This window comes from Giraffa tippelskirchi, chromosome 11 (assembly GCF_054371585.1).
Source record: "Giraffa tippelskirchi isolate mGirTip1 chromosome 11, T2T-mGirTip1v1.2.pri, whole genome shotgun sequence".
NCBI classification, from domain to species: Eukaryota; Metazoa; Chordata; class Mammalia; order Artiodactyla; family Giraffidae; genus Giraffa; species Giraffa tippelskirchi.
Window position 1 is genome coordinate 42,699,767 of NC_137285.1, and position 14,489 is coordinate 42,714,255.

Consider the following 14,489-nt stretch of genomic DNA (forward strand, 5'->3'; position numbering starts at 1 on the left):
ACAAACCTCTATAGCCCAGTCTTTGTATTAGGAAAAAAGGGATATAGAGACAAATAAGGTGTAATCTTTGTCATCAGGGAACTGAGACTGGTTAAGTGATTAATAAGAAATCAGTAATTAGATAATTGTAGCATTATTTTGATTTTCTTGCTGCACTGAGATTCTTTTACTTTAAAACATTTAAATTATTAAATTAGGGCAAAGTATTGCACAATGTTTCAAAAACTTGATATAATTGCATTCTCATCAACTGCATGCTAAGTATTACTATAATGAATTGTAATGGACTATCTCTGGGTGATGCTAAATTATTTTTACGGTGATATCATTAATAAAATGTCTACCAAGTTTTCTCTAATTTTACATCCCACTATTATTTAAATATGAGCAATATATTAACACACTCTCTTGAGGATTTTACTTAGAAATGATCTTTCAGAATTTTTTTATTGTATTAATTTTGTTTTAAAAAAGATATCCCATAGTTTATTAACATTGTTATAAAAATGTATTCTCTTATCTAGCCAAGATGGAGTAACTACTACAGGAAAAATGAATTCAGTAAAAATGAATAAAAAATTGGGAAAAATACTTGAGACAACTTTTTTTCAATGTTACTTAACAGGCAGTGTTGGAATTTTATGCCTAAAAGAGGAGGGAAGTAATACATGTTGAGCAACGTATGAATGTTGGCTTTATATTTGACTTTACCCTTCAGATTTTTAGTTTAAGGATAGAACACAGCAGTATCTCTGAGATGGAAAAGTAGAACTTGGAGTTCAGGGCCAGTCGAGTGGCTGCAGTTTGTGACGTTAGGTTGTTAGTAAGCAGGATCCTACTCATAAAAGGAGCTCCAAATATTGACTTTAAGGATCCTTTTTATTTCTGACTGAATAGTAAGATGATGTATGCAAAACAGTCTTCCATGAGGTTTGACAGAGGACAGTTACTGGGGATCAGGGACCCAGATGAAGTGCTTAGAGGTGAAAAAGTACTGGCAGAAATGGGAATTTTGATGTAACAAAATGCAGAGACCTCACTTGAATAATGCAGGCTCTCAGTGGAGATTCCAGATAAAACCAAGTTTTAAATAAGATTATTTTAGGAAGAGTGAAACAATATAAACTGTGGACTTTGGATGATAATGTTGTGTCAATATAGTATAGGTTCATCAGTTGTAAAAATGTACCACTCTGGGGGAAGATGTTGATAATGGGTGAGCAGTTACATGTGTGGGGTAGGGAGTACATGAGAAATTTATATACCTTCCTCTCAATGTTTCTGTGAACCTAAATTTGCTCTAAAAAAGTAAAGTCCTGAAACCAAAAATGTGATAGCAGTGATCGTACACAACTTCCAAAGTTATATCCTAAAAGGTTATATAGGACTTCTACATGGCTTCTTCTGTCTTGTGGCACTTATCTTTGGATCCAGGTATGTGCTCTAAGGAAACCCAAACTACCTCTATAATCAGAGGCCCTTTGGAGAATGAAAACTGAGACCCCGGTTTAACAGTCACTGTCAACAGCTAGACAAGTGAGTGCATGAACCTTTTAACAATTCCAGTACTTGGTCTTTGATTCTTTAACCTGAGGCCATAGAGACAATAGAATTTATACAAGAAATCGCCACTTTGTCCTTTTCAATGTTCTGATTGATGGTGACAATGCATGGCTATTTAGTGACAATAAATTTGGGGATAATCTATTACAATACCACAAAAATTCCATCTTTGTAATGATCATCGTCACATTTACTTCTTTAATGACCCACCTGAAGTTCCATTTTCCAACAATAAAATAATTAACCAACTTACAACATCAGCATATTTGTCATTTTCTTGCTTCATTGTACATATCTCTTCATTGTAAATACTTCATTGGATTCAGTTATCTGTACTTATGTAGCTTATGAAATCTGCAGGGAAAAAATAACCATGCTGACTGATCTCGTCTTTAAATCAGGACCACCATGTCCAATGAGACTTTTAATATCTATTCAGAGCATTTAAAAAGAGGTCATTTTATTGTATCATGTGTAATAAATGACACGATGTCTTGGATACCACTTAATACAGGTAACACTGCAACTTATATGTATATCTTAGTTTAGTAGCTGTCCTCCAATGGGTGGTACTTTTGATTCATTTCTTTTCCTATAACTCCATAAAAATTAAATGTAATTAAATTATGTTTTATTAAAATATATCTTAATTTTATAGTACTAGTATTAACAGATATAAAGAATTACCTTATGGTTTCCCCATTTCTTAATTCCTTTAAATTCATATTAAATAAAAATAAAGCAAAATACTCAATTCTTAAACTTTTTACAGTTTCATCAAAAGAAAATGTTATTACAAAACGGAAAAAAAGTTACATAATTGTACTTAAGAAAAAAATGAAGGATTTAAGACAATATATTATTTAGATCAAATACTGCAATAAATTACAAGTGATTGCAATTTTTTCTGTAAAACTTCTACCCCTGTGCAGCATGTTAATTCTAATCTGAGAACATTATTCAACTATAATACCAGTCTTCCATAAAATATAATGTAATAAAATATAATTAAAACATGCATTTTTAGTAATGCAGCAAAAGCAAATAACTCACATGGTGTAGTAATATAATAAATTATTAAAACATAGAAATTATTTATTGTATAAATTTTGAACCATTTCCTAATATAACTGCCAAATTCTGTGAAGTGTACTGAATTCTGTGATATTTTACCTAGGGTTTTTCATTTGTACTAGAAAAGTTTTATATATATATATACTTTCAGAAATCAATATTAGATCATTGCTTCTTTGTGTTTTATTCTTTATAATAACCTATATGGAGTTAGCGTCCTTTCTGATTAGAGGACAGATTTTCCGAAACTCTATATAATAAGTTATCACAATGGAGACATTTTGTACAGGTGGGATGCCAGGGAAAGACAAATAGTCTGAAGTAAAAAATGATAAAGGGAGCTCACATAGATATACATCAGACAAGTCAAAAGCTTCAGGGTTCAGTGAAGGCTCCTGGCAAAATCATTTAACACACAGTTTTAAAGTATTATAGAAAAAATATTTTTACTTAAACAGAAGCTATGGTCTAGTGATATATTATATATAGTTTGATTGATTTCTTTTAAAATTAGCAGTATATTAGGCTGAAAATGGAGGACCAACAGAAGTGTTAACATAATTTATACAGGCTGCAAATGTTAAGTAGTTTTATTCATTGTGGGAATAAATCTATCCCACTGTTTGAAACTATCAATTAAGTTGGTGGCTAAAATTCATTAAATAGATGTATAGCATGCTATTCATGACAAGCAAATGCTCCATCTATCACTACTAAGTAAATGATTGTAAGAAAAAAAAAGATATAGAAAAGATGGCACTTTAGCTTTCAATTTACCTCAGATTAGAGAAAGAGTAGATGGTTAACTTGCATTGTAAATAAGCACAGAGATACTATAAATGTTCCTAGAATTCTCAGTGTGTTTTCTTAACTTACTTCACTATTTTAATCAACAAATCTATACAATCTTAATTTGTATAAGTGCATACAAAGGGAACCATTTATTTCTTGTGAGAATTTTCCCTGTCATAGTTTTAAATGTTTATAAGGCTGAAGAAAAACTCAAGTGATAGAAGTTGTAATAAAAAAGTGTTAAAAACCTATACAAAATTTAATTGAAATATAACTGTAACAATTATTTTATACATGACATTGAGATCCAGATAGAGTAACTATTAGTCTATAATCACCCGCTCCTGGTTTGAGTTAAGATTTTAATTCAGATCTGAATCATGTAAAAACATATGCACTTTCCCAACTGTATCACTGTCTCATGTAAAACCATTTACAACTGTAATACATCAATAAGATTAGCCATCAGAAAAATATTTTCTCACAAAAAATTTTATAATTTCTAAGAAAAATGCTGCATTTCACAAAATTTCTTTAACTATCACTTAAAAATGGAAATGATGATGCTGTTTCACTATAAAAGAAAACTTTAATTTACCTAAATAATATGTTGATTCTCTTTTGTGTTTTGATTTTTTTTTTTAGGTTTTTTTATTGCAAGATATTTTCTTTACAATATTGTGCTGGTTTTTGCCATACATCAGCATGAATCAGCCACAGGTATACATATGTCCCCTCTCTCTTGAGCCTCCCTCCCATCTTCCACCCTAGATTGAGCTCCCTCTATCACACAGCAGAGTCCCACTGGCTGTGTATTTTACATATGGTGATATATATGTTTCCATGCTACTCTCTCAATTCATCCCACCCTCTCCCTCCCACACTGTATCCACAGGTCTCTTCTCTATGTTTGCAACTCTATTGATGCCCTGCAAATAGGTTCATCAGTACCATCTTTCTAGATTCTATACACATGTGTTAATATACAATATTTGTCTTTCCCTTCTAACTTACTTCACTCTGTACAATAGGCTCTAGGTTCATCCATCTCATTAAGACTGACTCAAATGTGTTCTTTTTTAAAGCTGAGTAACCATCCATTATATATATGTGACACAATTTCTGTATCCATTCTTCTGTAGATGGACATCTAGGCTATTGTAAAAAGTGCTGCAACAAACACTAGGGTACATGCGTCTCTTTCATTTATGGTTTTCTCAGGGTATATGCCCAGTAGTGGGATTTCTGGGTCATATGGTAGTTCTAGTTCTAGTTTTTTAAGGAATCTCCATAGTGTTCTCCATAGTGGTTGTATCAGTTTACATTCCCACCAACAGTGCAAGAGGGTTCCCTTTTTTCCACATCCTCTCCAGCATTTATTGTTTGTAAATGTTTTAATGATGGACATTCTGACTGGTGTGAGGTGATACCTCATTGTACTTTTGATCTGCATTTTCTAATAATGAGTGATGTTGAGCATCTTTTCATGTGTTTTGTTGGCCATCTGTATGCCTTCTTTAGAGAAACATCTGTTTAGGTCTTCTGCCCATTTTTTGATTAGGTTGTTTTTATGGTATTGAACTGCATAATATGCTTGTATATTTTGGAGATTAATCCTTTGTCAGTTTCATTTGCACTCATTTTCTCTCATTCTGAGGGTTGTTTTTTAATCTCGTTTATTGTTTCCTTTGCTGTACAAAAGCTTTAGATTTAATTAAGTTGTGTATTTACTTTCATTTTTATTTCCATTACTCTAGAGGTGGGTCAAAGAGAATCTTGCTGTGATATATGTCAAAGTGTGTACTGCCTATATTTTCCTCGAAGAACTTTATAATTTCTGGCCTTATACTTAAATCTTTAATCCATTTTTAGTTTATTTTTCTGTATGGTATTACAAAGTGTTCTAGTTTCATTCTTTGACACGTAGCTATCCAGTTTTCCCAACATCACTAATTTCAGAGGCTATCTTTTCTCCATTGTATATTCTTGCCTCCTTTGTTAAAAATAAGGTGCCTGTAGATGTGTGGGTTTGTCTCCAGGCGTTCTATCTTGTTCCATTGGTCTATGTTTCTGTTTTTGTGCCAGTACCATACTGTTTTAATGACAGTAGTTTTGCAGTATAGTCTGAAGTCAGGAAGGTTGATTCCTCCAGCTCCAGTTTCCTTTCTCAAGATTGCTTTGGTTATTTGGGGTCTTTCATGTTTCCATACAAATTGTGATTTTTTTTTTTTTTTTATTTTAGTTCTGTGAAAAATACCATTGGTAGTTTGATAGGGATTGTATTGAATCTGTAGATTACTTTTGGTAGTATAGTCATTTTCACAATATTGATGCTTCCAATCCAAGAACACAGTATATCTTTCTGTTTCTGTTTGTGTCATCTTTAACTTCATTCATCACTGTCTTTGAGTTTTCTGCACACAGATCCTTTGTTTCTTTAGGTAGATTTTTCCCTAGGTATTTTATCCTTTTTGTTGCAATGGTGAATGGGATTGTTTCCTTAACTTCTCTTTCTGATTTTTCAGTGTTAGTGTATAGGAATGCAAGAGATTTCTCTGTGTTCATTTTGAATCCTGCAACTTTATGATATTCATTGATTAGCTTTGGTAATTTTCTGATGGGATCTTTAGGATTTTCAATGTATAACATCATGTCATCTGCAAATAGTGAGAGTTTTCCTTCTATTTTCCAATTTGGATTCCTTTTATTTATTTTTCTTCTCTGATTGCTATACCTAGGATTCCCAAAACTACACTGAATAATAGTGGTGAGAGTAGGCACTCTTTTCTGTTTCCTGATCTTAGAGGAAATGCTTAGTTTTTCACCATTGAGAATAATGTTTACTGTGGGTTTCTTGTATATGGCCTTTATTATGTTGAGGTAGGGATTCTCCAACTAGCTCAGTTGGTAAAGAATCTGCCTGCAATGCAGGAGACCCTGGTTCGATTCCTGGGTTGGGAAAATCCACTGGAAAAGGGATAGGCTAGCCACTCCAGTATTCTTGGGCTTCTCTTGTGGCTCAGCTGGTAAAGAATCCACCTGCAATGTTGGAGACCTGGTTTCAATCCCTGGGTTGGGAAAATCCCCTGGTGAAGGGAAAGGCTACCCAATCCAGTATTCTGGCCTGGAGAATTCCATGGACTGTAAAGTCCATGGGGTCGCAAAGAGTTGGACACGACTGAATGACTTTCACTTTCACTTTCACTTCACTTCAGGTTCCTTCTGTGCCTTTCTGGAGTGTTTTTATCATAAATGTGTGTTGAATTTTGTGCATCTGTTGAGGTGATCACATGATTTTTATCTTTCAGTGTGTTGGTGTGGTGTATCACATTGATTGATTTGTGTATGATGAAGAATTTTTGCATCCCTGGGGTAAATCCCACTTGATCATGATATATGATCCTTTTAGTGTGTTGTTGGATTCTGTTTTCTAGAATTCTGTTGAGGATTTTTGCATCTATGTTCATCAGTGATATTGGCCTGTAGTTTTATTTTTTTGTGGTATCTTTGTCTGGTTTTCATATCAGGGTGATGTTGGCCACATAGAATGAATTTGGGAGTTTTCCTTCCTCTGCAATTTTCTAGAAGAGCAGGACAGGTGTTAACTCTTCTCTAAACTTTGGGCAGAATTCACCTGTGAGGCCATCTGACCCTGGGCTTTTGTTTGTTGGAAGACTTTTTTTGATTGCAGTTTCAATGTCGGTGCTTGTGATTGGTCTGTTCATGCTTTCTAATTTAATTGAAATATTATTGTTATCACTATTTTATACAAAGAATTGAGATCCAGAGAAGGCAACCATAATCACTTGCTCCTATTCTGGGTTAAGATTTTAATTCAAATCTGTATCATGTAAAAACATACACACTTTCCCAAGTGTCTCATTGTCTCATGTAAGATCATATTCAAATATAGTACGTCAATAACGTTAGACACCAGAAAAGAGATTTTACCACCAAAAAACTTTATAATTTCTAACAAAAAACTGCATTTCACAAAATTTCATTAACTGTCACTTAAAAAATGGAAATCACAATGCTCTTTCACTGTAAAGGAAAAATTAATTTATCTAAATAATATATGTTGATTTTCTTTGTTTTTTTATACAAAAATTTTTTACTACAATACTATTAATATCCAAATTTTGTTCTTTTAAACAAATATTGATTCTTCTTTTACTCTACATCACTGTCTTTGTGAGAAATAAAGTTGTACTAATGAGAATAGTTTTATTTCTAAATCCAGATTTCTCTATTTATTTCCTTTTTATTCCTACTTATTCATGTTTTCAAGTCCTCCTCCATCTCAGTTTTATCTCCAAATCCTTCAGTAACAAAGAATTATTTCAAATGAGAAATATACATGGTTGTCATCATATAAGAATCACATATTACTGATTCCAGCAGACTTCAATGTAACGTTTGAAAGGCAGTTGTTCTGTTCATATTTGAATATTTTAGAGACAAGATGTTAATTATAACCTCAAATACTCACACTTATTTTGGGCAGTTGTTTTGTTGTTATAGTTCTTGTTTACAAATATTTTTATAGTGAACCAAAATACCACTTTCTGTTACCTCTGTCTGTTGACAACATGTGTAGTTCTATCTACTATGTTGACACCAAATATATGTTATCAGTGTCAATGTTGGCAGTGTAATTTGCAGGATTCTCTCTGCAGAAAGATTATACTTTCATTCTTGCCCAATTATCTCAGACTTAGTCATTGTGATTTGTGATGATGTACCCAGAAAGAGAATTATGCATCCTTGGAGTTTGAAATCAGGAGAGAGCATATAAATCTCTTTAGCCACTGGTATTTATGTGGGGGTGATACGTGTCACTCTTAAGGCTTTAAAAGCCAACTCACTGCTATGCTTCACTTCTACAGAGATTCTCTTTCTTCAGCCTAGACCTAAAGTGGGTATAACTTAGAACAGAGATGCATTCATTTTGCAATGGGCATTTAACATGGGATAGAAATTGTCTTCATAAACCACTGAGCTTTAGAGTTATTAACACGTGTAGCCTATTATCCTATTTATTATTTATTATCCAGACTAATAAATGTTGTAACTAAAATTTCTTAAAATAAAATTCAGAACAAAATAAAAACAAGCTTAGTGTGGCACAAAATTCTTTCCTATATAGAAATAATCTGACCTGCTTTATTCTGAAGGTCAGGGTTTTGTTTTTGTTTTTTTTACAATAGTATCCATATGAAAAGAAATAAAATTTTTGATCAAAGAAATGTATCTAGACATTTCACTTTATGCCATTGTGATTGATTTTTTTTCATGTTGCAATCACTTTTATTGGTACTATAAGGTCAGAAATGATAGCTGTACAAAGACATATAATTTCAGTCAAATTGATTTTGGGGATTGTGTTAGTAAGAGTTATCCAGAGAGACAGAATCAATAGAGACAGAATCACCAGGATCATAGTCAGGGTTATCCAGAGAGAGAGTCAGATTTATCCAGAGAGTCAGGATCACTATTTATTATAAGGAATTGGGTTACACAATTGTGTTGGCTGGCAAGTCCAAAATCAGCATTGGGGACCAGAAGGCTGGAAACGCAGGAAAGCTGATGATGTAGATGAAGTCTGATGTCAATCTGTTGGAGAATTCCCTCTGGCTTTGCTCAGGGAGGCAAATAATTTTTTTCTTTTTTATTCAAGCCTTCAGTTGATTGGATGAGGTCATATTATGGAGGACAGTCTGCTTTATTTAAAGTTTACTGACCTACATATTAACTTATCAAAAATACCCTTCATGTTAAAATTGACCATCTTGGGGATATACTTAAATCTAGCCATTCTAATAGATATAATAAATAAAATTAATAAGTACCTTGTGAATCATTAATAAGAGATGGTTTCACTTTTTATTTGAAAAAATTAATTTTTTTTTTTTATTTATGGCTGTGCTGGGTCTTCCTTGCTGCACATGCTTTTCTCTAGTAGTGGCAAGCCAGGGTTACTCTTTGTTGTAGTGTGTAGGCTACGCTTGTTGCAGAGCATGGGCTCTAGGGTGTACAAGCTTCAGTAGTTGTGGCACTTGGGCTCAGTACTTGTGGTTCCTGAACTCGAGAGCACAGATTCAATTGTTGTGGTGCATGGGCTTAGTTGCTCCACAGCCTGTGGGATCCTCTGAGAAGAGGGATCGAACCAGTGTCTCCCTTACTGGCAAGCAGATGCTCTACCACTGAGTTACCAGGAAAGCCCCAAGAAAACTTTTAATTTTCTGTTATCTAGTCACTTAAAATTACAAATTTATACATAATTATTATCTATTAATTATATTTGATACTACTGTTTATATGTTCATAAATCTGATTGTGGCTATCTGTATTAGTTCTAATATAACTCAGGCAGTTCAGTTCAGTCACTTAGTCATGTCTGACTCTTTGTGACCCCATGGACTGCAGCAAGCCAGGCTTCCCTGTCCATCACCAACTCCCAGAACTTGCTCAAACTCAAGTCCATCGAGTCGGTGATGCCATCCAACCATCTCATCCTCTGTCATCCCCCTTCTCCTCCTGCCTTCAGTCTTTTCCAGCATAGGTATAGCTTTTGTTTTTGAGACTTAGTTTTGGATATTTAAGTAGAAATTTTTGAAAATCCTAGTAATATTATTAAAAACAAAATTAATTTCAAATGGGAAGTAAACTACTTTGGCTTCTAGGTAGCACATTCTTTATGATATTTATTGATAAGCTAACAAAAATGTATTAGAAGCTAACCATAAAAATTTCATTTTGAATCATAACAATTATGTGGTTATCTACTTATGTGTATGCATACTGAGACATGTCCAACTCTTTGTGACCCTATGGACTGTAGCCCACCAGGCTCTTCTGTCCATGGGATTTCCCAGGCAAGAATACCAGAATGGGTTGCCATTTCCTACTCCAGGGGATCTTCATGATTCAGAGACCAAACCCACGTTTCCTGTGTCTCTTGCATTGGCAAGTAGATTCTTTACTGCTGCTCCACCTTAATTTAACTGCAAGATGTGACACTTCCCAGCTCTCTTTGATAAATGTATTTACATATTTTGTTATTGTTTTTCTCCCCTGAACAAAGAAAAAAAAAAAAAAAAGATCATAAAATTAGCATTGTAGGATGGTTTGGAAATGAACTAACTAGTCTCATCCACTTATTTTTGGCAGAATTAGCAGGGCAACTATAGAGTCATCTATATCCTTTTTATCACCTCATTTTCCCCCAAAAGAACCACAAATGCTCAGTTACTCTTTTCAATCCATCAAATGTTTAATGAGCATATGCTATATGATATATGCTTCCCAAGGCATGGTAAAGAGGAGTTGTATGTATGGAGAAAGATTAGGAAGTCATTGTAGCTTTTTCTCACATTCTGAAATGTGATAGGAGCTTTTTATCTTAAATATACAGAGAAAATATTCAGATTATTTACAGTAAGTATTAGTAGTACTACTACTCATTAGCAATGAGAAACCAATTATTTTATAGTTTATTGTACATATAAGTTCAAGGGCAAAAATTTGCATCCTATTTCTGTGGAGAAATAGACTCCATTGCTCTTTATCTATATTCCTCCTATGTATGTGTAAAATGCAAAACATAATTAAATTAGCAAAAATGTGATTTTTTAAAGTGTAAAAATCAGTATTTATTATATACTGATCATGTTTATTGCAGCATAATACACAATAGCCACAAAATATATAAACAACCTGTGTCCAGTGTTCATCAGTAAATGAATGAATGAATATTAGATAGATAGATAAATAGGTGAATGTACATATGGGCTTCCCTGGTGGCCCAGGAGGTACAGAATCGACCTGCAATGCGGGAGACCTGGGTTCAATTCCTGGGTTGGGAAGATATCCTGGAGGAGGGCATGGCAACCCATGCCAGTATTCTTACCTGGAGAATAACCATGGACAGAGAAGCCTGGTGGGCTACAGTCTCGCAAAGAGTTGGAGACAACTGAGGGACTAAACACAGCACATCAGCAATATGCACATGTATATACGTAGCCTACGTAATGGAATATTACTCAGCTGTGAGAACAAAGGAAATCCTTCCATTCCAGACAACATGAATGGACCCAAAAGGTGTTATGCTAAGTGAGATAAGTCAAAGATGAATACTGTATGACAACACTTATATGTAGAATCCAAAAATGTTGAACTTGTAAAAACAGAGAGTAGAATGGTGATTACCAAGGGCTGGGGAGTGAAGCAAAAAATGTGATTTTAATACTTTTGTATGTCTCAAGACTTCATGTGGTGATTTGGATGTTTTAAAACTGAATTATTAAAAGCCTCTCTTGTTTTTCAAATATGGACTCCAACCAGGCATAGTTAAGGAATGATGTCTTAGACAAGTGAGAATATTCATTTCTTTAGAGTTGTAAGCAAACTTTTCTTACTTTTCCCAGATCTACTCCTATTCCTCTTCCTTATAGAATTTACTATATACTCAGAGTTGCATCTTGGGAATTTGTTTTTGCTGTTTTCAGAGGAGTATTTTATTTTAATTGTTGTTGTACAGTTGCTAAGTCGTGTACGACTTTTGGCGACGCCATGGACTGTAGCGTGCCAGGCTTCCCAGTCCTTCACTATGTCCTGGGGTTTGCTCAGACTCCTGTCCATTGAGTCAGTGATGCCATCCAACCATCTCATCCTCTGTCGCCTCCTTCTCCTCCTGCCCTCAACCTTTCCCAGCATCAGGGTCTTTTCCAATGACTCAGCTCTATGCATCAGGTGGCCAAAGTATTGGAGCTTCAGCATTTATTCAGTCGATTTATTTAAAATACATTCTACATCCACAAAATGACAGCTATTCATACCCCGTTTTTACCTAAAAACAAGGAACCAGAGACAGAGCGTCATGAAATAACCATTTGCAGGTGCAAATATCATGTCTTCCCTCAAGAGGAGATGGGTGTTTATTTACAGTCAATTTATAATATGTTGTCATAATCCTCTTTACACTGTTTTCTCCAAACAGGATTTAACACAGCTGGATGAAATTAATTTACTGACTTCTGTGGTGTGAGATTCATTCTGGTGATAGATAATCAGATATTTATTCAACTTACACTGTGGTTTACAAAAAGTTGCCACAACTGATACAGATAGACTAGTATTTGAACTATTCAAAATAAAAGGATTTTTTAAATCCCAAAAAAGAAACTAAGGATCTAATTTACTTTTTAAAAATAAGGACTTTGAGTCAATTTACTTTCTGTGAAATAATATTGACTGTACTGTATTGCTGTTGTTGTTGAGTCATTAAGTTGGGTCTGACTCTTTGCAACCCAATGGATTGCAGCATGCCAGGCCTCCCTGCCCTTCTCTGTCTCCCAGAGTTTGCTCAAATTCATGTCCATTGATTTGGTGATGCCATCTAACCATCTCATCCTCTGCTGCTCCTTCTCCTCTCTCCTCAGTCTTTCCCATCATCAGGGTCTTTTCCAACGAGTGGGCTGTTCGCACCAGGTGGCCAAAGGTTTGGAGCTTCAGATTCAGCCTCAGTCCTTCCAAAGAATATTCAGGATTGATTTTCTTTAGGATTAGTGACTGGGGCATAGATTTGTATTACCATGATGTTGAATGGTTTTCCTTTGAAACAAACTGAGATCATTTCTGGTGTTTTTGAGATTGCACCCAAGTACTGCACTTCAGACTCTTGTTTTGACTATGAGGGCTACTCCTTTCTTCTAAAGGATTCTTGCACACAGTAGTAGATATAATGGGCATCTGAATTAAATTTGCTCATTCCCATCCATTTTGGTTCACTGATTCCTAAAATGTTAATATTCATTCTTGGCATCTCCTACTTGACCGCTTCCAATTTTCCTTGAGTCATAGAGCTAACATTCTAGGTTCCTGTGCAATATTGTCCTTTACAATATCGAACTTTACTTTCACCACCAGATTCATTCATTTTACTTTCACCACCAGAAACACACTGCAATAGAACACACATATTCAACATCGTCTGACCTGGGGGGCTCATCTACCAGGGTCATATCCTTTGGCCTTTTCATAGGGTTCATGGGGTTCTCATAGCAAGATTACTGGAGTGATTTGCTATTCCCTCCTCCAGGGGACCATGTTGTATCAGAACTCTCCAAAATACCCACCCATTTTGGGTGGTCCTGTTTGGCATGGCTCATAGCTTCATTGAGTTTCACAAGCACCTTCGCCACGACAAGACTGTGATCCATGAAAGGTTGCTGTGTTAGCATTCATTTATCCTTTACTGAAAGTGGTTTCTGTATAAAACAATATACATACGCATTAATCTCATTTATATAGACACAAATGTAACAGAAGTGGAACAGTAAAAAATATTTGGAAACTTACATTTAAGTACCAATGTCAATGATTAGGTAATTTGTAAACATTTGTTTGTTTCTATCTCATTGCTACTCATGACATTAAGGAATTGATATTCTGAAATAAGGTATAATGATGTTCAAGTAATTAAAGTCTAAATAGAATCGATAGTCTTGTTAGTCCAGTTTCTGAATGAGGTGTATGCTTATAAAATTCTAGTAAGATGCTCAATAGGAAAATTCTTCTTTGAATAAAAAACATATAAATGTGACTACCTATTAGATAAGTTATAATGTCAGCTACAATTTAAGAAGAGTAAAACTTCATCCTCAAACTTACTATAATAATAAAGATGAGCAGAATTATTGTATATAACATGTGACTGGGACACAAGCAGTAAGTCTAATTAAAGATTTAAAGAAAGGTGACAAGGTTGATTCTATTAAAAGTTAAAATAGATCCCAATTTATTCCTGGCACAGCATGATAAATGAAGGGCGCCAGTGTAAGAATTCTAGTAAGGTCAATAGTGTGACATAAGGAGACCTGGATTGCCCCTGTCAAGTATGTATCTGTTCAGTTTTAGCTAATCATTTAATCTTCATTTTATCTGTTTCTTCAACTGAAGAATTAAGGATAGGGATAAATAATAATTTCTAAAACTCTGTTCATGGCAACCACTGGCATGCATAATAGTCTTATAAAATTACGTTGTGTTTTGGGGTC

General features: G+C 34.4%; 2 long non-coding RNA genes across 3 annotated transcripts in view; one reads left to right on the forward strand and one right to left on the reverse strand.

The window, feature by feature from the left end:
* LOC145525401 (uncharacterized) overlaps positions 1 to 14,489 on the forward strand; it is an 860,300-nt gene that overhangs the window by 785,297 nt on the left and 60,514 nt on the right. The gene's annotated exons all lie outside the window — the stretch shown is intronic.
* LOC145525402 (uncharacterized) overlaps positions 13,663 to 14,489 on the reverse strand; it is a 49,026-nt gene continuing 48,199 nt past the window's right edge. The window contains exon 4 of the long non-coding RNA XR_014068190.1: positions 13,663 to 13,700. This is a non-coding gene — a long non-coding RNA (uncharacterized LOC145525402). The remainder of the gene's footprint in view (positions 13,701 to 14,489) is intronic.